The sequence below is a fragment of the Clarias gariepinus genome, chromosome 1 (assembly GCF_024256425.1).
Source record: "Clarias gariepinus isolate MV-2021 ecotype Netherlands chromosome 1, CGAR_prim_01v2, whole genome shotgun sequence".
NCBI lineage: Eukaryota > Metazoa > Chordata > Actinopteri > Siluriformes > Clariidae > Clarias > Clarias gariepinus.
Window position 1 is genome coordinate 19,597,992 of NC_071100.1, and position 20,875 is coordinate 19,618,866.

A 20,875-nucleotide genomic window follows, 5' to 3' on the forward strand; every position below is an offset into this window, starting at 1 on the left:
ATAAATATACAGTAAATGTTTTGTGTATGATTAAAGGCAATGCAAATATTGTAATTTTCTCTGTCCTGTGTGTAAATAACTTTAAAGCCCTTAGGAGCATCACAGTTGACAGGAGGGTCCTTGTAATTCTGAAATAAAATATATAGATATATGGATTAAGAAAGGGGACAAATGAGACAACTTATGTACAGGCCCCAGAGTTCTGTGCAGCTACTGACGATGTAGTTCTGCCCTACACAGAGCAGCTGAAGAGCATGTACTGAACTGTAGGTAGTTTTGCTAATGTGTAAGGTAGGCCCTGTTTTGTTTTGTTTGGGTGAGTAGTTCAAATGTCAGGTGACCAACTTAAATAGATAAACACGCATCTTTTGTTTCACTTTAAATTCTGCAATGTTATATACGTAGAGCCTAAGCCATACAGGTGTATTGACTAAAATGGCTGGGCATGCACAGTGGGTCAAAGAACTAATGCTTATATTTTTAGAATCTCACTGCAAGCTTTTCTCAAAAGTTAGCAGGAAGCTCATAGATCAGTTAAGAAATGGTAATGCAAATATGAATCCTTCATACAGTACATATATTAATGTGCTACAAAATTTATTGCATTTCTTAGCTCTATGAACATTTCTTTCAGACTCACACATCAGACCCAGACATCTCTTTTCCTTATTCTGTAATGTCAAAATGCTTTCTTGGGTTGTGTATAGCAGTCACTACCATATTGCACATCACTTCTTTCAGCTCAAACAAACAAACAAAAAAAGTTTCAACTTAATTGGTAAATGTGAGATAAAATTGTCATATTTGTTTTGTTCTAATTTAATCTAATTGTTTAACTGGAATGCAGTTGTGTATCAGTAAACGTTGAAAGTAAATTAATTAAGATCCCTTAACTGGTGATCTGTTAAGTTCAGATTCGTGCATCAGACAAAATTTACTTAAATGTATGATTTGTGCCCTTATTATTATAAATATCTCAAAATATTTGATAGAATATAAAACAATACACAGCTGTAATCTATAATTAGATTTCCAGTCCTTTACATACATTGGTTTACAAAATTTCTTGTTTCCTTTAACCAGAGCTCTGCTGTGGAGGATTGGGTCAGAGGCGAGATGGTTGGCCTGTAGGAGCTACTGAATGAGCATGAACAAGCTGTTGAAGTTGCTTTGGAGGATACTGTAGTCTTTGAGTGCATGTACAACATATAATGTGTATTTTCCTATTTTTTGCAAATATCTGCTGGTAGCAGTCCATAGAACAGAATCCGTCAAATTCTCTGTCAGAATAAAATGCTGTGAACACTCCTTTCCGTCTGATACCACCATAATATGTGCCTTACCGCCGCCATGTTCTTCCACGCTAAGCTAAAGGTACTTACATATAAATAGGATTACTGCTGATTGGCCAACGCACAAGCTCCATTCACCAATGAGAAACCTCTAGACACGCCCCCTATCTGTCCCTAATGTACTAACATTTCTTTTATGACCTATTTCCTATCATTTTAAATTACTTTTGTTTCAATTTATTAATATTAATGTGCTCATACCAGTGGCCCGAGTTCACAAAAACTTATAGAATTAAGGCATTTTAACCTTAGTTTAAGATGCATGAAATGAAGATTTAATCAAGCAAGATTAAATTAATGCACTTGCTATATGAGATTTGAGCAATATCGAGGTTTTAAGCCAGATGTATTACTGCCTAATATTTTTTAATTAAACTTGTACATTTTTTATGAATTAACCGGAAGTCAATAGTTGTATAATTATGTAACTAGTAACAAACTGTAATTATAAGTTTAAAGGTTACAGTACTTTAAACACGTTACGGTTATATTCCAGTTTATTCGCTAGAGGGCGCCATGGACCAACAGTCCATTTGTTTACAAGCGGGTCTCCAGCCGAGTGCGTTTGGTGAGGTAAGCTGTTATCGCTAGAAGTTGTGGAAATTAAACGGCAAAAGCGTACTTTACGCACAGAAAATTGTAGTTTGCGATGTGTGAGCAGTTGTTCAAATTACTTTTAATATTTTTGCTTGAAATTTCTACCCGCCTTGTTAGCGTCAACCGTTATTGTCTGCGTGTGAGTGACATTTTCTCCAAGGTAGTGAGATGCCATGATGGGTTTTAGGTCTTCAACTTCACCCTGGCCTAACTTTAACCCTAAAACCTTCAACTTACTAACCTAAATCGTTTACAGGATTTTGAGGTCCCTTTCAAATAGTCAAAGTCAGAGGGGAAAGATATAATGTGGAGAAAGGCGAAACAACAATGGCAAATTGATTGTGATAATGAACCAAGACATTTACAAAACAAATTAGATGTGATAAGGAGTGAATCGAAATTAAGGAAGTATTAATTAGCAGACTGAATATTAGACACAGCAACCTTAATAGCACTCTATTTATAGGAGTTAAACACCCAACAGGATTCCATGAAAGTGAGACTGTAAAGCATGTTTTGCTCTCATGCAGGAAAGCTATGCCGGAGAGGCGAGGTATGGTGCCACAGCTCCAAGAACTAGGGATAGGAGAAGGCAGTGTTAGGAGTCTTTTCTGTAGAGTCACTGATCAGGGAAGGAATCATTTAATGATGGTTTTGAGAAATACTGAACCGGAAAGCCGGCTTTAAAAGACAGGGAAGGTGAGGAGAGAGATCTATAGGTGGTGATTAGTCAACCTACAGAACTACAACTACATGCTGAGTGGTACTGGAAAAACATGTCGAAAAGAAAGAATGTGTGGAAGTACCGGATACAGCATACAAAGAGTTCAAGACAGAATCAGGTAAAGATGCATTAGACATTTTAAGGAAGGCGGGTGTGGAAAAATCAGCTGTAAGAGGCCATGAAGGTAAGGGAGAATAAGACCTCCAATTGGCGTTAATGTAACCAACCTACTGGATTCTGACCACTGTTAAACAACAAAGAAAAAGAAGAATACAGACACACCTAATCACATAATTGGGACTTAACAGCTGTCTCACCATAAGAAAACCACTGGCAAGAGAGACTAATCAGATATAAATGCTTTAATTTGCTAGGGAGCATAAATATTGGACTTTGGGTCAATGGAAAAACATTATGTGGTCTGATGAGTCTAGCCTGACCCTATTGCAGAGCGCTGGGTGCATCAGGGAAAAAAGGAAAGAGTATGAATGATGCCACCTTTTTGGCCAGACAGTGTGTCTATGTAAACAACCATGCTAGAAGACAAATCCTGTGGTTGTGACAAAGATGTTATTTTGTTTTAGAAGGGTAAAATTATTGGTCCTCATCAAGCAAAGAAAACAATCAAGATTACTAAAACTACTAAAATAGAAATGTCTAGTTCAATATTACAATCTAGAAGGAAGAAATATGGTTATAGAAATTTTTGTGAAATTTAGAATTTTTGTGAAAAAAATAACAACAGTAGACCTCATGGATATGTTTACTAATGAAAGTAAAAGCATTTGCATTCTTTTAAGCTGCTTTTGCAACTGGGTTAAATTATGTTTTTTGCATCAAATGTCTGTTTTTTTTGTTTTCTATAATTTATTCAAGCACAGTTTTTCTATTCCCTTTGCATGTTTTGCAATTAATTCATACATGTATCGTTTCATTTTCATGTTACGAAAAAAACGAAGACGGGTTTTTATATCTAAATCATTTTGGGGGGGGCTAAAGCATATAGTAAAGCAAATATAAAAACCTGATTGACCCTGAAAATGTCGTCACGTTACTTAATCTCTGTCTCCATCTAGCGTCTAATGGAGGTATTGCACAGTCCAGTATTTGTGCGACCAACGACGATACAGCAGTAACTCGTGCTTGGCGGCGCAAAGCATGATGGGAATATTAATTTATTCGTATAAAAAGCATTTTTTCCGCTTTAACTAGAAATGCATTTTCCAGTACTTCTTGTTTAAGGAGAAGTCTGTGTAGATTCCTGTTTACCTTTGTATAATATGTTTAACTTCTAAAACCTACCATCTTTAGGAACTGTGTGATATGTGAAGTGTCCGGTTGTTTGCATAGTTGTTGAGTTAAGACTATACTTTCAGGGATCATTTCTATAGTTTCTAACTAGGAAATGTGATTGTAAAGTGATACGTCTCTCTAATCACGATGACGAGTCACGATGTGTTTTTCTGAGCGTGAATCGGATTATAGTTAACACTTCATGTGTAGACTTTAATCATTGATGAACGTTCTTCGTTTCTTATGAGGCGTTAGAGGAAGAGCACATGTTCAGAGTGATTAGATCAGTTATGGGTGGAAAGAAAGAGAAAGCTGTCTGTTTTTATAGGTTTCGGGAGGGATCGTTAGCTTTTTTTTTTTCGAGGTGTGTGTAGTAATATGTGAGCTAACATATTCCTTTTTTATTAGTTTGTTGCTTATTTAATGTTTTCCAATAATGTTTGCGTGTTAAGCAATATTGTATTATGATACGAAGTATATGTTTTCTTTAGATAATTCTAACCCAGTGTTAAATTGTAGTAAGTAAGAGTGAATTTTTTTCTGGATGGCCTGTGATGGGTGGGCACCCTGCTTTGTGCCCTAAGCCTCTTTGGAGAGTCTTCAGCCCCCCTCCCCTCTCAAAGGATTTTTGTGTTACTTGGGGTCATTGAGTGTCTTAGGGGGGTAAGGTCAACACTATAGTTTTAGAGATCATTTCTATAGTTTTTAACTAGGAAATTTAGTTGGAAAGTGTTACAATTCCATAATCACAATGATGTAATGATGAGTCATGATGTACTCTTTTGAGCATGTGTCAGATTATAGCCAGCGTTTTATGTGTGAACCATAATCATTGATGAATGTTTTCCATTTCTTATGAAGTTTGTTATTTCTTATGGTCAGAGTGATTATGATTACAGCAAAGTGGATGTAAGAATAAAGTTTTTGTTGTTTTTGTCAGTAAATGTTCTATAGTATTTGTCATAGTTACAGGTTTATGTTTATTTATAAAAGCCAGGGGCTCTTCTCTATGTTCTTATTTTTATGTATGTGTACTTGGCAAAACGTTCCACCACATGTTTAGAACAACAGTCCAAATATCAGGAATGTGTAGTGTAAACATAATAATGCAACATAAATGAACTACACGTTATAATAATGTATTACACCACAGAAGCTTCTTTTCATCTAAACATACCATGTAATCATTCTTATAAAACAAAAGTTTCCATGGCATTGGTATTTATCCCATTTTCTCAATTAAATCTTAGGACCCCTATAAACAATTTAAATAATCATGCGTAATTATTTCATAAAATTTTTTGTCCTCTACTTTTTCAGTTCAGTCAGCTTAGAAACGCGGCCAGTTTCATTGTTAGGTCCGAATGTTAGGGGCTTTAGCCCAGAATATTTTAAACGTAACCCTGGATATTTTCACTGTGAGATGGAGATTGTTTGGAGCAAAGTGTCATGCAGAGAGTTACAGAGCAGAACTTTACTTCCACTCTAATTCCATGTTAATTATTTAAAACAATAGCTGTAAAGAAATGTGGTAATGCAGTTCTTCTGAGAGAATCACATGCCTAAATATATGTAGTGTATTTTTCCTGTGTGAAAGATGAATAAACACAAGACTAGAATGAATAAGGATATGTTTTTTTTGTTTTGTTTTTTTTTTTTGGGGGGGGGGGGGGGTAAAGTTATACTCCTTATATGCTAAGCCTTAATACAGTAAGTGATTGTCGAGCACTGCGACTCCTGCACAAACACTTCCCTCAACATGTGCTGCATTCTTTGTCCTAAGCAGGTGGCCCACACACTCATTCATCAACATTTTTGTCCCTCTCCTGTATGCCAGAGAAAAAGTTTAGTGAGATTTCATGTGTGACAGTAATGAAAGGCATCTGTATTTTTGTTTAATAATGTTGAGCTTTTTAAAACATAAACCTAGTTCCCACTTTCATGATTCCTGTTCGTAAACAGGCTTGGTGGCTGTTGGTGGCTTTTTGCTGGTAACTCAACCATGCAGCCTATTATTGTTTAAGTACCTCCTTATTATTGTGGGGTTTTCTTTGCATCTTGAACAATTTTTCTAAAAGTTGTAGCTGAAATCTCTGCTGAACCCATAATTTTCCACTTTTTTTATTAGAATTTGAATACTAGATTCATAAGGTTAAATTACATTTCATTTAAGATCCTTTAACAGTTTTTCATGGCTCAGAGTTTAGCCCAGGATTAAATGTGCATGAGCTCAAAATCTCATTGGATATTTACACAAACAATAATTATACATACTGTATGTAATTATCAGGCCAAAAATTAAAAAGTCTTGTAGCACCCTTTTACCTTCTGGTCACAAAGACAAAACTAAAGTGTGTGTGTGTGTGTGTCGTTAGCAGTTGTGGTTAGTGGTTAGTTGTGGTTTGTCTATGTTGGTCCTTCCTGGAAACAAATAGGCCTTAATGAAACTAACTAAGCATTACCTCAGACTCACTGAGTCAAACGACTCATTCTCACTAAAATGGTCTGTGTAACAAAGATGCACCCCTCCCCCTCTTTGTGTGCTGTGTCTGTAACCCCATCCCTCACCTCCTGCTTAGAGCGGACACACACCCACACACACTGTGACTAAATACACAAACATATGTTTGCACATTCTGGTTTTTGGTTGCACATTCTAGGTAAGGTTTACACATTCTGGTTTACACATTTTGGTTTATGTTTACATACAAAATGACTACGTTTACACTACTGCACTTTAAAAATTGCACAATATCACTGCGGCTAATCATTCTATTCCACACTCCATGACACTGCTGCTTGCACATGGCACATTTCAGACTTTTGACTTATACAATACTTTGACAATTGACTTATACAGTCCTTACTTTTTTAGAGTCTTACATTTTTACATACTTTACATATTTCTACTTTATACCTAATTTATTCTATTTTATTGTAACAAAGATAGTATATTTTTAATTCTTTTCTATTAGCATTTATGCCTTCTTACTTTCTTTTGTTTAAGCATTACACTGCGTATCATACTGTGTATGATTGTGTATGTGACAAATAAAAAATGGAATTTGTATTTGAACACACAAACACACACACACACACCACCCTCACCACACATCATGACATGTAGTTGAATTGAAAAATTATTGGGCTACATCATTTTAACATTTAAGGACTTTGTTGAACCTTCAACTTTTTAAAGAAATGTGGTGAGAAAAAGAAAATCATGGATGGAGATGAAATGACTAGGAGCAATTGGAAAAGGTCATGTGATCTGATGACTTCAGATTGACCCTGCTCCAGAGCGATGGGCACATCAGGGTAAGAAGGGGAACACATGAAGTGATTCCGGGCGGGATGAATAGCAGCCACTATAAAATCCTCTGGAGGATCTGGGGTTGCTTTAGTTGGTCCGGTCTAGGCTCAGCAAGGTTAAATAGCAATAATATGAAGTCAGCAGAATACATGAATGTACTGATGGCACAGGTATATTCCAGAATTTAAGTTGTGAAAGTGTGGTTCTGCACATTTGCCAATAATAGGCTACAGATTTTAAAACCAAAGTACAGTTTGTTTTATCATTTTAAATTAACATGGAGCCCATCCATTATATTAGATCATAATATCTCCATACAGTTAATTATGGGGTGAAGAGATGTATTGTACCTCATGCTAAGATAAATCTGTATTATTTGTATGGTCTGGGCAGGTGGATGTACATAGCTGGAGTTCAAAGGTGGGAATAAGGGTGACCCTTAAGGATATCTTGTGCAACAAGGGCTGAAGAAAAAAATCTACCAGAAAGATAAAAATTCAAACGAAACCAAACTAGAAATTCCAATAGAAGCACCAGCATCAAACAAAAGTAATTTTAGTAACTTTTTGTACATCAGCCTCAGTGGGAGATCTAGGTAAGGTAAGGCTTACCTAGATACATAAAAGGCTTGAAATTCATAAAAGGCTTGAGCTATTGCTGGTGAGCACTTCTTAAAACAGTTGGGACAGGAATGGAAAATTAGACATTGGTCTATTATTAGAATGTGCATTAATGTCAAACCTAGTATGTTTTTTGAGCTGTGGTGACAGCAGCTTTTTAAATTTTTTATTTGTGTCCCTCTCTTTTCTCTGTCTCAGTTCCTGAATTCAGATGTAACTCTATAGCAACTGTGGCTGTGGGACTCACTTTCATCTTGTGTTTCTCATTTTATTTGTTCATAATAAATAAATTTGTTCATCTTAATAAATATTAGTAAAAATAAATATTTCTAATACATTTAGAAGCTCGTAATTATGCTTTACTTGCTATGTGGTATAGATTATATAATACACTCAGCCACTGGAGTTGCTTTATATTCATATCTTATAAGCCTGTAAAAATTGGAGAATTAATCACATTGACATCTAATGGGAGCTGGAAAAAAAAAGAAAATGAAGGTTTTAAAAATAAGAAAATGAAGAATTTCTGTTTTTTTTTATACAGGAAAGGACAAAGACATAAAGTGAAACAGCAATCAGATGTCAGGGCAGAACCTGATTCAGTCAGGATACACACCACTTCAGACCGGTCAGACAACGTGTCGCATAATGTATTCCTCATGTATAGAGCTTGCGCAGCTATGTGATTTTTGTTGATACCACCATCTTGCTGGTCACACTTACACCTCTACAGTCAACCTGCCTAATTTATTAAACACACATGGGAACATGCCAGAGTTACTGTCTGATCATTTATTAGATCTGATTATATAAAGTGAATATAATTTTAGTCTGCACTCTTGCTATGACTTGATGTTCAGACAAATGTTAAATGCGTGTATAGATTTAGCTTTAAGCTTTTGACCCTAAGAAATTTAATTAATTATCTGACTCCAAAGTATAGACTTCTGTCATTCAAACTGTTATAAAGGACTTAACAGCATAGATTTTGATTATTACTATTAGTGCTTAGCGTTATTTATCGTTATATAGCGTTTCTTGTGCTGTCTTGAGCATTGAAAGCAATGCTTATTTTTGCTTGTCTGTCTGTTGGTGTCTCAGTGCTGGATTTAACAATCTTTTTTTTTTTTTTTTACATATTTAGTCAACAGATAAACTAGAGCCTATCTTACACATTCAGCCCACATCTGCATACATTTGTTGTTGGACTTTCTGTAAGCCAATGTGTAGAAAGTTCACCTGTCTCAGATTACAAACATCAGTGCACTAGCTATGTGATGGATATTCCAACCTGTTCTATATGTCATGCACCTAAAGCTTTTCCTTGCTGTTAAAGAGTATGAAAAGTTTGTCTTACCCTCGAGGGTCAAACCAAATGCAGGCATGAATCCATAAGAGTGCTGTTCTTTCCTTTTAATTTAATTATTGAAAAGTGGTAAATTTTTATTCGCCTTAGACATTATGAAACATTCTCTATCAAACAGGTTTTAAACAAATTATAATGATCACATTGAGAAGTATTAATCCCCTCAGGTTAGTATTTTCTTTCATGTCCGGGTGTCAAATCTTATCACTTTTCCCAACATGTTCAATATTGCAGTCCGACACACAACAATTCTGGCACCCCCACTGTTTTACTTGCACTAGACTCGGGATAAGGTGGGATCAACATAGTTCATGTCACTAGTTATGTGACATACACAAGCAGTATAAGAGTATAATTTACTAAAAGGATAATGTAAACAATGTTAATTTAATTAGAAATGCTTTTAAAATTAGCTGAAAATGCCCCAAGTTTATTCTTTATTTGACCTCTATTTTGTAGGAAGTTTTATATTGCCACCTACACAATGAGTTACATCCCATACTGTACCTATAATATATTTACAATTTCTTTTCTTTTTTTTCCCTACAAAAAATTTTCCCCAAAAATTCAGATTAAAGCTATGGCTTTGTTTGTCTTGCTTTCTTGACTGCTACTGCAGATGCCGATACTATTACCTGTGACATGACCTGTGTTGAACTTGAATACAACCCACATGAAAACACAAGGAAATATCAAAGTAAAATTTAATTAATAAATAAATAATATATATAAAAAAACCTGTATGTGCATTACCTTTTAATGTTTTCTGATTCATTAACCAATTAATTTAGCTTTGCTAAAGGTTGAGTGTGGGCGTTAATGCTTCTTGTTTACACTTAGTGAAGGATGATGTAAAATCTGAAATTGCTTACTCAGAGCTGAAGTGGAACATAAGGTAAGACAGAGTTTATTTTACATCTTACAACAAATAACTAAACAACAGAGTAAGAAATACTTCTAACGATGCTACAACCTCAGTTAGAGTGTTTGTTAAATCAAATAATTATTATTAGCAGTAGAAGTAGTACGTTATTGTGTGTAATACTATTATTGGAATTTTTTTCCTCTTTTACATGTACAGGGCTTTATCAGATCATCTATGTTCATACCTTTAGTTTCCTGAAAGCCCCTAAGACACATAAAGAAATATACAGATGAATTTTCTACCACACAACACAACAATCTCTATTTTTACTTTTATTTTTAAATACCGTGTATCACATCATAATAAAAAGTAACATTCCAATGTCTGTTATAAAATCTCTGAACAAGATAAATATCAGAATGTTTCCTGTAGATGGAACATTTATGCATTTAATTGGTAAATTCTACCTTACACAGTGAATGGAAAACAATATCAAATTAAATTATTTTAGGCAAGTTTGTTGTGCAGTGATGTAACCTTACTGACATGTTCTATTCTAATCAACATGGATTTTAAAAAGTACAGAGATGATTAAATGATGGATTTTAGCAGTCACAAATTTTAGGTTACCCAAATAATTTCTTACAACTGGAACAAATGCCAAAATGGTTAAATAAGAACAATAAGTACACCCAATGCTACTGTAATGTTCTATAAATCTATAGATCTGGCAAAAACTTCAATGCATTCCCCTTAATTCATATGCTTACTGTTAAGGCTTATTAATTTAACTTTTTTGTAAGTATTTCAGTACTTTTAGACTTTTATGATACACAAATAACTACATATATTGAAGCATAAATAATCCATTTATTTATTTTTTATTAATATTTTGAATTCTAGCAGTACTGTTTATCTGCAGCAAACACATGAGACAGTAATGTATTTGTTTAAAATGTGCTGAAAACTAAATAGAGAACATTTAATCAGCTTGAAGCACAAAACCTATTAATAGAGAAACTGTAAGATAGTGTAAATTGCAAAAGCATACAAAGATTTTTTTTCAGTGTAAAGTTTTTTTATTTTTTATTTTACATGTATAGCGCTTACAATAATGTCATCTTCTTGCTTTATTTCATTTTATGAAAACCTGTGGTTTATTAAATTCTGTAACTGAAATATAAATTTTTAAGTGTTTTAATATAATCTTTATATTTGTATTTCCCCTATTATTCATCTGATTCCTTAAACTGTACACATATTTTTCTTAAACTCTATGTGCATTAACTCTGTTAATTTTAAAACCATAAAACTCCTCTTCCTCAAAAAAACTTTGACAGATTCCTGACCAGGCTCGATTCCCGTCTCTGTGTGCGTGGAGTTTGCATGTTCTCGCCGTGCTTGGTGGGATTTCTCTGGGTACACTAATTTCCTCCCACAGTCCAAAGATATGCAGGTTAGGCTAGTTCACGTTCCCAAATAGTGTGTGAATGAGTGTGTGTGTGTGCCCTGTGATAGATTGGTGCCCAGCCTTGTGCCCTAAGCCTCCTGGGATAGGCTCCAGGTCCCCGTGACCCTGAATACAGGATAAAGCGGTATAGAAGATGAGTGAGAGTGAGTGAGTGTCCACTTCCAAACATTCATGGGGTGAATACTAATTGCAGTATTGGAATCCGTTTATGTGTTTGGAAGGTGCATTTATTAATTAATTAATTAATTTATTGATTTATTTATTGTGTGTGTGTGTGTACAAAAATACTCTGATATAGCGGTCAGAGCTGGCAGACTGTGAGACTTACAGGATCTACACTGCAGCAAGACCACAGGCTCAAGTTATGCTACAGAGACATTGGTAACTTGTTCAGAGAAAATTTGTTTAGTCAGTTTGTTTTTTGTTTGGTACTTTTTTGTTTAGTATTTCTACTTAAGTAAAAACATTAAGGGAGTAATTCTGCTTGTAGTAAAGAAAACGTTAGGCAAGTACTTGTATTTTTTCTTGAGCTTTTATTTGAGCTTGTGTACTTCTGTCTTATGTAATAGTTTTATATGTAGCAAGGTAGTGCATTTTACATCCATAAAAGCAGACATTTTTACGTACATATGTTTCATGAGAATCAAGATCTGAGAGTTTTTGCTCAGTCACCTTTCAGAGAGCACTTTTCTTATAATAACATTGGAAGGTGCTCCAAACTGTAGGATTCAGTCAGTGGAAGCTCTTGACCGGAACTGGTAACAAATTTCTGTAGAATAACATTTGGTACTTGTTATTTAGCAGGCTATGTGGCCCGATTATTTTTATTTTTCCTTAAATATACATATGCCATGCATCATTACAGGTGGCTGTTTTTAATTTAATATTAATCTTTGAATTAATACATAATTCATATGAATTCATTTGTAATAACTTTTTATTTTTAAATAACTGTTCTGTTAGTACCTTCCAGGTCATGTAACCCTGTGACTCCAGACTAGTATAAAAATAATCCTCTTGGACACCCCCACAAGATACACTTCTTTATATCCCAAAATACATCTTTGTTGATTTTTATTTAATTTTTCTGTGTAAAAATCACATTTTGTTGAAAAATCATGTGACCTTACAAACCAAGCTATTTTTTTTTTTTTTTTGATAAATTAAAAGATCAATTTCTAAACAGATCTAACAGAACTGGCAACATAAACATTTATATAGAAAGCATATAAACCAAAATAAAACCTTTAGAACTTTTTTTTCACACTACACAGTCATAACCACTCTGATCACGTACTCTTCCTATGAAAGCAAGAGAACATTCATCAACAAGAACAACAAATGCACAAAACACTAGCTATAATCTGCTTCATACTCAGAAGAGTACTTCACAACTCATCATGATTAGGAAGACAGAACACTTTCTAATCACATTTCCCAGGTAAAAATTATAGAAATGATTTCTAAAAGTATAGCCTTAACTGTCAACAGCACAGACAGACAGTTCGAATAACACACAGATCCTCAAGATGGTGGGTTTTAGCTACATTTGTATTAAGCATGTACTAATGCTTTTACACAACAGTTCTGCAAACACCAGTTATTATAAACTGATTATGATTTGTTTCTTTATTTAACCAATTATTTTGCTCCACCAAAACATATCCCAACCGTGACTGGCAAAGCTGGTGACTGACAGTTAGCGACTGACGGTTAGTGTAAGTAACAGGGGGTGAAAGTAGTTTTCAATTCGTAGTGTTGGTATGTAGCCAAAATTTAAGAAAAATAAAACATGATGGTATTGGACAGGCCTGTAAATCTCATTTCCACTTAGTCCACTTTATAATATCAGCCCCATTACATTCTAGCTTGCACAGTTATTTTTTGAATAGTGTTAAATATAAAGCTAGTGTGCTGGGGTAAACAATCCATTTTTACACATACCAAGTAAGGCCTTTGATTAGGGGTTAGAGAACAATTTGGGATTTAGCCTTGTGTTAGATGTTAGCTGGATTTGTAGCTGTAAATGAAATAAAACAGGTAGCTCATATATTTACGGAACAAATTAGAAGCAATTATTAAGGAGACAATACGTTGTTTAAGATGACATTCTGTGACTGGTTCAGGCAGTTGCTCTCTCTTTAGTATGGCAGACTGTACAGCATCTGTTAGACGCTGTTAGGTAGAAGGAGGTAAAAAAAAGTTTGCTCATAACTCTTTTAAACAAGTCAAAAATGAATGTAAACTTCATTCAAAAAATTAAATAAATAACCAAACGTGAACTAGTCTGTTTTAATGTGTATGAATTGAACTTTGAGCTAGCTCCAATGAAGTGTGAACTTGTACAACACTAAGTCTTAACAATTATCTCACAGAAATGTGTTAGTTTACACAATAACTTAACAGATCTTTAAACAGACAAGTCCCACTAACATACAAGTAATTTACAAACTCTTTACCATAAATACTACTCCATTCTGCTTTTTAACCAATATAACCAAAATCACTCAGATCATGTACTCTTCTTCTATCATCTTTTAAAAGACAAAGAACAGTCATCAATGATTAAAGCTCATGCAGTAAGCACAAGCTCTAATCTGACTCACACTTAGAAAAGTACATCATGACTCATCATTGTGATTAGGAAAACGTAACACTTTCCAATCACATTTCCTAGTTAAATACTATAGAAATGATCCCTGAAAGTATAGTCTTAACTTTTCTACCTTCAGACACTCTGTGGCCCCAAATAACACAGAACTCCTGAAAATGGTGGATTTTAAATTCTCCACTAGTACTACACATGCAAATGTCAGGAGATTTTTCAGTTGCTTTTCTCTTGCCAATCAGCCATGGGCGTTTTAAATGATTATTGATATTTTATTAATAAAGCATGAAAATAATACATATTAAAGTTTACAAGATGGAAAAACTGCGTCTGGATATCTGACCATGACACCCATATGCGAACCTCCTTCAAAATGCAACAACATCAGCACCATATAATTGAATAGACTTTGTTTGACATAACATTACAGTACAGGCTACTTGCCTTTATCTGGGGCACATTATAATCAATAACATTTTTTTTATATAATCAATTTATACTAATAATGTAGGCTATGTTTTCAACCTGTTGAATCAATATTGCATTGTTACCCGTGAAATGTTAACATTAATTCGGAACTTCATTTTGTCTTTATTCCACTAGTGCAGAATTCACACCATACACATTTGGTCGTTCTTGTTGTTGTAGTAGTTTACTTTTAGTTTAGAATCAATGTACATTTATATGTGCATACATGCGGTCAGACTGTAACACAAAACTAACAATTAATATTTAGTAATTTACATGTCACATATTGCACTAAGCATTATCACATGATAATATGGATTTCAAGAAAATTCTTGATCTAACAAACGTGTTAAACTTTGTCTATCAATAAAATGTACCACATATTGCAAAAGTATTTCAAGAAGTAACATTTTACAGTCTACAGTATGTCTACACAAACACCAAACACAAGCAGATATTATTTGTTTAGGCTCTGTGGTATTAATCGCAAATGCTAACTGTCATATAATTATATTACAAACATGGAATTACATAAACAACAAAAACATTTCTCACCACGCGGGTAATATGTAGTTTATATCATATTTTAAGTTTCAAATCATTTCAAGTTTAAGCTACAGCAGAACATGTTTTTTTTTTCAGCCCTCTCTCTTCCCCTGTGCCCTCTGCTTAAGTGATCACATGACCCCACTGAAACAACTTTCTTAAAGTGGCAGCATCCAACAAGCAGTTATCTGCTTTCAATTCACGATCAATTGCTTCCTAATGTGCTTTATTATTTTTATAGGAACATTAGAAATTTATATCTGAATTATTACGACTTGTTCGAAGTTTATACATGTGGTTTTAGGGATTTGACATGTTCTGTTTCACGTGTCATGCACGATTGTATGGCAGTGCATAATTTTACCAATAGACATCATAGACGATCCCCTTGGTCTGTTGCTGTGATACGTCAACATCACCGCTGTATTTATGCAGTAAGAATGGCCTGTAAAGAAACACAGGTAAACTGTGAAATGTATTTATTTATTTATGCATTTTTAAGGAAAAGCGCTATAATGTTAACTTTGTACAACTGATTTTAATGAGACAATGTTTTCCTTCAAACGTTTATATTCTATGTATGATATATTGTATAAACTACTGTATTTTTACAGTTACTTAGAATCTTAATACTTAATATAATACACTAATACCTGAACTTACTGTATTTTAAAGCAAGTAATCTTATATTGGTGTATTATATACACCACTAAATTGGTGTACCGTCCTGTATATTGTTCAACATCTCACTTTATATTAAATTACATATATTACATATAATTATATATAATCTATGCTTTTCCTAACATATCGAGTTTTTTTCTTGTTAACTATTAATTACGAGTATTTAAATATTCACTTTTTCAGTATTTGTAAGCAAAAGCTGTGTTCTGACCTGAAACACAGGAAAAGACAGCGATTGTGAAGTAAATAGAAATGACATAATATTAAATAGTTATCCACAATAATTAACTCAGTAAAAAAAATCTAAATTTATACTTGTTAACACATTACTTTTGTGGCTCTTTATAACGATAAATAATTTTCCATCATGTAAGTAACTCAGATCAAGCCTAACGCTGACACACACTTTCTCTATTGAACGTCTAGCAGAGATTATACCGATCCAAAATAAATGTATATGTATGGTAAATATATGGTAAACTGCGCTAACGATCTGAAGAGAGAGCCCATTTCAAAGTTAACAGAAGACTTACCGAAATTTCTTGATCTGTACAAACCACCATACTTCTGTAGTCATGTGTTACACGAAAATCACTCGGTGAAAAACAGTGAGCTGTATTGAAGGTTCCGGATTTCTCATTAGCCATAAAAGAGTGTGTAAAAAGAGTACTATAAACTTTCTTTTATAATACGACATTAAAATATTTTTAGCGGTTATTTTAATATGATCCAAGTAAACTCCTCTATCGCTTCTGAATCGCATATTTTATTAAGCTTTTTCTATAACCGCTCTAGATTCTCCTAAGACTGGGTATCAATTAAATCCCAATGAATTGCCTCTGTTTCAAGCATCTTACTTTATACAATGTATCCATAATCACTCTGATCATGTACTCCTCCTCTACTGCCTTAAAAAGACATAGAACGTTCATCAATGATCATAGCACATGCAAAAAGCACTAGCTACAATCCGCTTCACGCTCAGAGGAATACATCAAAGCTCATCATCGTGAATAGGGAGACGTAACACTTTCTAATCACATTTCCTAGTTAAATACTATAGAAATGATCCCTGAAAGTATAGTCTTAACTTTTCAACAGCACGGACAGGCGGACACTTCAAATGCCACACTGATCATGAAAACGGTAGGTTTCAGGTTCTAAAAATAACTCGTAAAAATTAACAGCAATCGACGTAAATTACTATTCAGCCAAAATAACATGGATTTACATTTTAAATTAAAGCGAAAATATACTTTATATGAGATTAAAATAAAATTCCCATGATGCTTTGCACCTATTTGCATGACTTACTTCCGCGTAGTCATTCGATCCTGTAGTACCTCAGTCAACCACTAGATGAAGACAGTCGGCTCAACCCCAACAAATAACTAATTTCATTGCAATCATTCAATCAAACAAAACAAATACAATACTATCCTGGGTTATGTGACTAATACCTGCGCTCTGTAAAAACCTGCACTGCCTTGCTACATCTAAAAACTATATGAGGAGGCAGAATATTATGTACTTGCTCCTCAATTCAAAAAACTGAAACCTACCATCTTCAGGATATGTGTGTTATTTAAAGTGTCTGTCTGTCGATTCACTTAACCAGTTAAGACTATACTTTCAGGGATCATTTCTATAGTTTTTAACTAGGAAATGTGATTAGAAAGTGTTACGTCTCCCTAATCACGATGATGAGATGTGGTGTAATCTTCTGAGCATGAATCGGATTATAGTTAATGCTTGTAGCATGTGCTATGATCATTGATGAGTTTTCTCTGTTTTTCTAAGACAGTAGAGGAAGAACACACGATCAGAGTGATGTTTTTTAAATATATATGTATAGAATGTATGAAAAATAGAACATGAAATCTATGTTGTTAATCTATCAGTGCGTATCTCCACGTCTGATGGATTTTTGGCGTATACTATTGTACAATCTCATTTAACCCACTAAATATATATTGTTCGATTCATTAATTATTGTGCATAAAAATGACGTATAGAAATTGGGTAGCATTCATGGGTCAAAATTTTTTATCACTCATCATCCACATTCTGAAGTTGGATCATTGTTTATGCGACGCTAAAAATGCGGTTTGACCGGTATAATACTAACCCTTCTAGATGCTCAATGAAAGAAGTGCGTATTAATTCTAGGCTTACCTGATTGAATTACTTGCAAGGTGTAAAGATACATGAAACTCACGTGTCATTCATGAATTTAAATTATTTTACTGTGTTATTTATTGTGGAGAAATTCCATAATACCTTCATATAATTTAATAGACTGAACTGTGTTCAAAAGTTGTTAAAGTGGTTTAAATTATATTTATGTTATTGTCTTTTCCTGTGCTCCAGGTCAGAACACAGAGATTTTACTTACAGTACTGAAAGAAGTGAATCCTTAAATACCAATAATTAAACACGATAGAATAAATAAATCAGAGTGTAAGCTCGGCCGTGATCACTTGATTGCTGCTTAATTAGAAGATCAGGTCGATCTGGTCCAAGCACTTTAACTTTTTTCTTTCTTCGTCCGATCGCCTTGCGAAGGGGTATTTTATCAAAGAAATTGCAGAACTTCCTCTAATATTTAGCTCTCTTCCGCGTCAATCACTATTCAATACATTAACTAACAATCGTTAATAAGACTCGGCAAGAATGGTCCAATCACATGAGCCTATGATTGGCTATAAGAACAAAAGTGGGAGGGTTCAGGGGGCACAGTGCTGCACCCCAAGGATGATTTGAAAAAAATCCAATAAGAGCTCAGCCTCAAATCACATGCTTTTCAAAAATGTATGTGCCTGTATAGATACTCGTTAGTCCGGCGCCCCGCGTACACAAACACAAATGAACGAAATACAGTTTAGATTTTTTTTTTGGTAAATAAAAAAAAAAAAACTATGACGAGGTAAAACTATGAAACTACAAAATGTTGGGAAATAAGGTAATGCCTTAACATTTTGTATTGTTAGTTGTAAGTAAGTTGTAATGTCCCTTTTACTTATTACATACCTGCTTGTCATTACCTTAAATAAGCAGGTATGTAACAATAAGCAAAGAGACATTACAACTTTCTTTTCCATGTGAAAATAAAGCTGATATAAACAAATATATGTGGGAATTACAGGTCCCATGAAAGATACCAGAATAAGAACAAAAAACATACCGACGAAGCTACCAAAGGCCAATGATGAACGCAGATTGTTGCTGATTTACTGCAACACATACGGTAGCTGCATATCATGGAAAACACTAACTTCCTTATTGGTCATCTGATTAGTCACATGGTAACGCTACAATATGTAATTATCAAGCTGCCCATTAGAGGGCGACAGCTATTAACAATCAATTAGGCCTTTACTATTATTTAACAATAACTTTAACAAAACAAACAAATAAATAAATGTACATACATTTACTTTACATGCGTTTATTTACACGACAGGCTTGCTACACCAATACAGTGGTGATGATGCAACGGTCCAAGGCGACGAAGATAAAGTCTGTATCTATGTCTACTGGTAAAAAAAATAAAATGCACTGCCATAAAAACATGTACGACAGTTTGAAAAAATATACTTTATTATTGGCGTTAATTATGAATATAAAAATTATAATAATTATAATGTGCCCCAGATAAGGGACAGTATAATGCTACAGAAGACGAAGCCCTTACATTTGTGTGATGCTAATGTTGTTGCAGTTCGAAGACGGCTCATAGGTGTGATGGTCAGACACTTTTGTCGAACTGTGTAATTTTTTTTTTCATGCTTTATTAATAAAATATCAATAATGGTTTAAAGTGCAAATGGCTGATTGGCAAGGAAAAATACATTTAAAAAAACTTCTGAGATTTGTATTTAAAAGTGGACACGGTGTATTACTAATTAAAAATGTAAGGTTTACAATTATAGTTTTTATTTTTATTATGATTCTCCTTAAAATGTAGTTGAGTAAAACTTCAAAAACTGACGTAAACCTAGTAATACTTTAGTGTAGTAAGGGTAGGTTTTGTCTTTAGCATAGTTATGTGGATTGCTGTGTGTTATGTATAGAATCTAAAATCCATCCATCCCATTTTTTTGATTTCTGTGTTATTTTGGGTCACTAAGTGTCAGTGGAAGGCCATTCTTTCAATAAACATTTCTATAGTTTATAACTAGGGGATGTGATTGGAAAGTATTACGTCTTTCTAAAGTGCACATGGCTAATTGAAAAAAATAAATAAAATAAAATGTTCTGAGATTTTTATTTTTAAAAGTGGACACTGTGTATTACTAATTAAAAATGTAATTAGATGATTGATGTAGAAGATGCCTTGGTAGTAACGTGATGTTTAATTAAATATTATATTAGATTATTTATTTTAAATGTATAGGAAATATTAAAGATATAACCAGAATGTGTCCACACTCTAAAAAATAAAACTGTGCTGTACTCAATTTTTTTGGTGAAACATTTTTACACTTAAAAATATTGAGTAAATATAAAAAAATATAAAAATCATGTAAAATATACTTCATGAATTGAGTAAAAGTCAGTAAAAAAATTAAGTAGACTTGAATAACTATATTTAGTACAATGATGTACAAAATTGAGTAAATGTAATGAAAATTAGAAGTTAATGAAAAGTGAAAATGAGTAAAATAATTGAGTAGATATAATTGAAATGGAAGGAAGAAGATACTGAAAATTATACTATTATTTAATAAACAAATGTGCTACATTTACTAAATATTTTAACTGAATGAAAGAAACAATACACACATTTTCATTTTAATTAAACATTTATTTGCCAAATTGGACAAGACATGAAGTCTAAACTCAACCTGGTTTACTTTGCAAATGACATGTAACAAAATCATAAACAAAGAGCTGAATTTATGTTATTAGTAAACAGTTTCAGAAACAATACTCCTGCCACAAGTATTATACAGTTAACACATGGAA

General features: G+C 33.6%; 5 non-coding genes and 1 pseudogene across 5 annotated transcripts; 3 read left to right on the plus strand and 3 right to left on the minus strand.

Annotated features, from left to right (window-relative positions):
- The first annotated feature begins 4,033 nt into the window (after positions 1 to 4,033).
- On the plus strand, positions 4,034 to 4,246 carry LOC128531875 (small nucleolar RNA U3). The gene has a single exon (XR_008361227.1). It is a non-coding gene; the product is annotated as a small nucleolar RNA U3 (small nucleolar RNA).
- Positions 4,247 to 4,632: 386 nt separating this feature from the next.
- LOC128531973 (small nucleolar RNA U3) lies at positions 4,633 to 4,854 on the plus strand. The gene has a single exon (XR_008361241.1). It is a non-coding gene; the product is annotated as a small nucleolar RNA U3 (small nucleolar RNA).
- Positions 4,855 to 12,880: 8,026 nt separating this feature from the next.
- Positions 12,881 to 13,080, minus strand: LOC128531935 (uncharacterized; annotated as a pseudogene).
- Positions 13,081 to 14,103: 1,023 nt separating this feature from the next.
- On the minus strand, positions 14,104 to 14,316 carry LOC128531905 (small nucleolar RNA U3). The gene has a single exon (XR_008361232.1). It is a non-coding gene; the product is annotated as a small nucleolar RNA U3 (small nucleolar RNA).
- A 2,467-nt stretch (positions 14,317 to 16,783) lies between these two features.
- LOC128531869 (small nucleolar RNA U3) lies at positions 16,784 to 16,995 on the minus strand. Its single transcript, XR_008361226.1, has one exon. It is a non-coding gene; the product is annotated as a small nucleolar RNA U3 (small nucleolar RNA).
- A 532-nt stretch (positions 16,996 to 17,527) lies between these two features.
- On the plus strand, positions 17,528 to 17,739 carry LOC128531892 (small nucleolar RNA U3). Its single transcript, XR_008361230.1, has one exon. It is a non-coding gene; the product is annotated as a small nucleolar RNA U3 (small nucleolar RNA).
- The last annotated feature ends 3,136 nt before the right edge of the window (positions 17,740 to 20,875 follow it).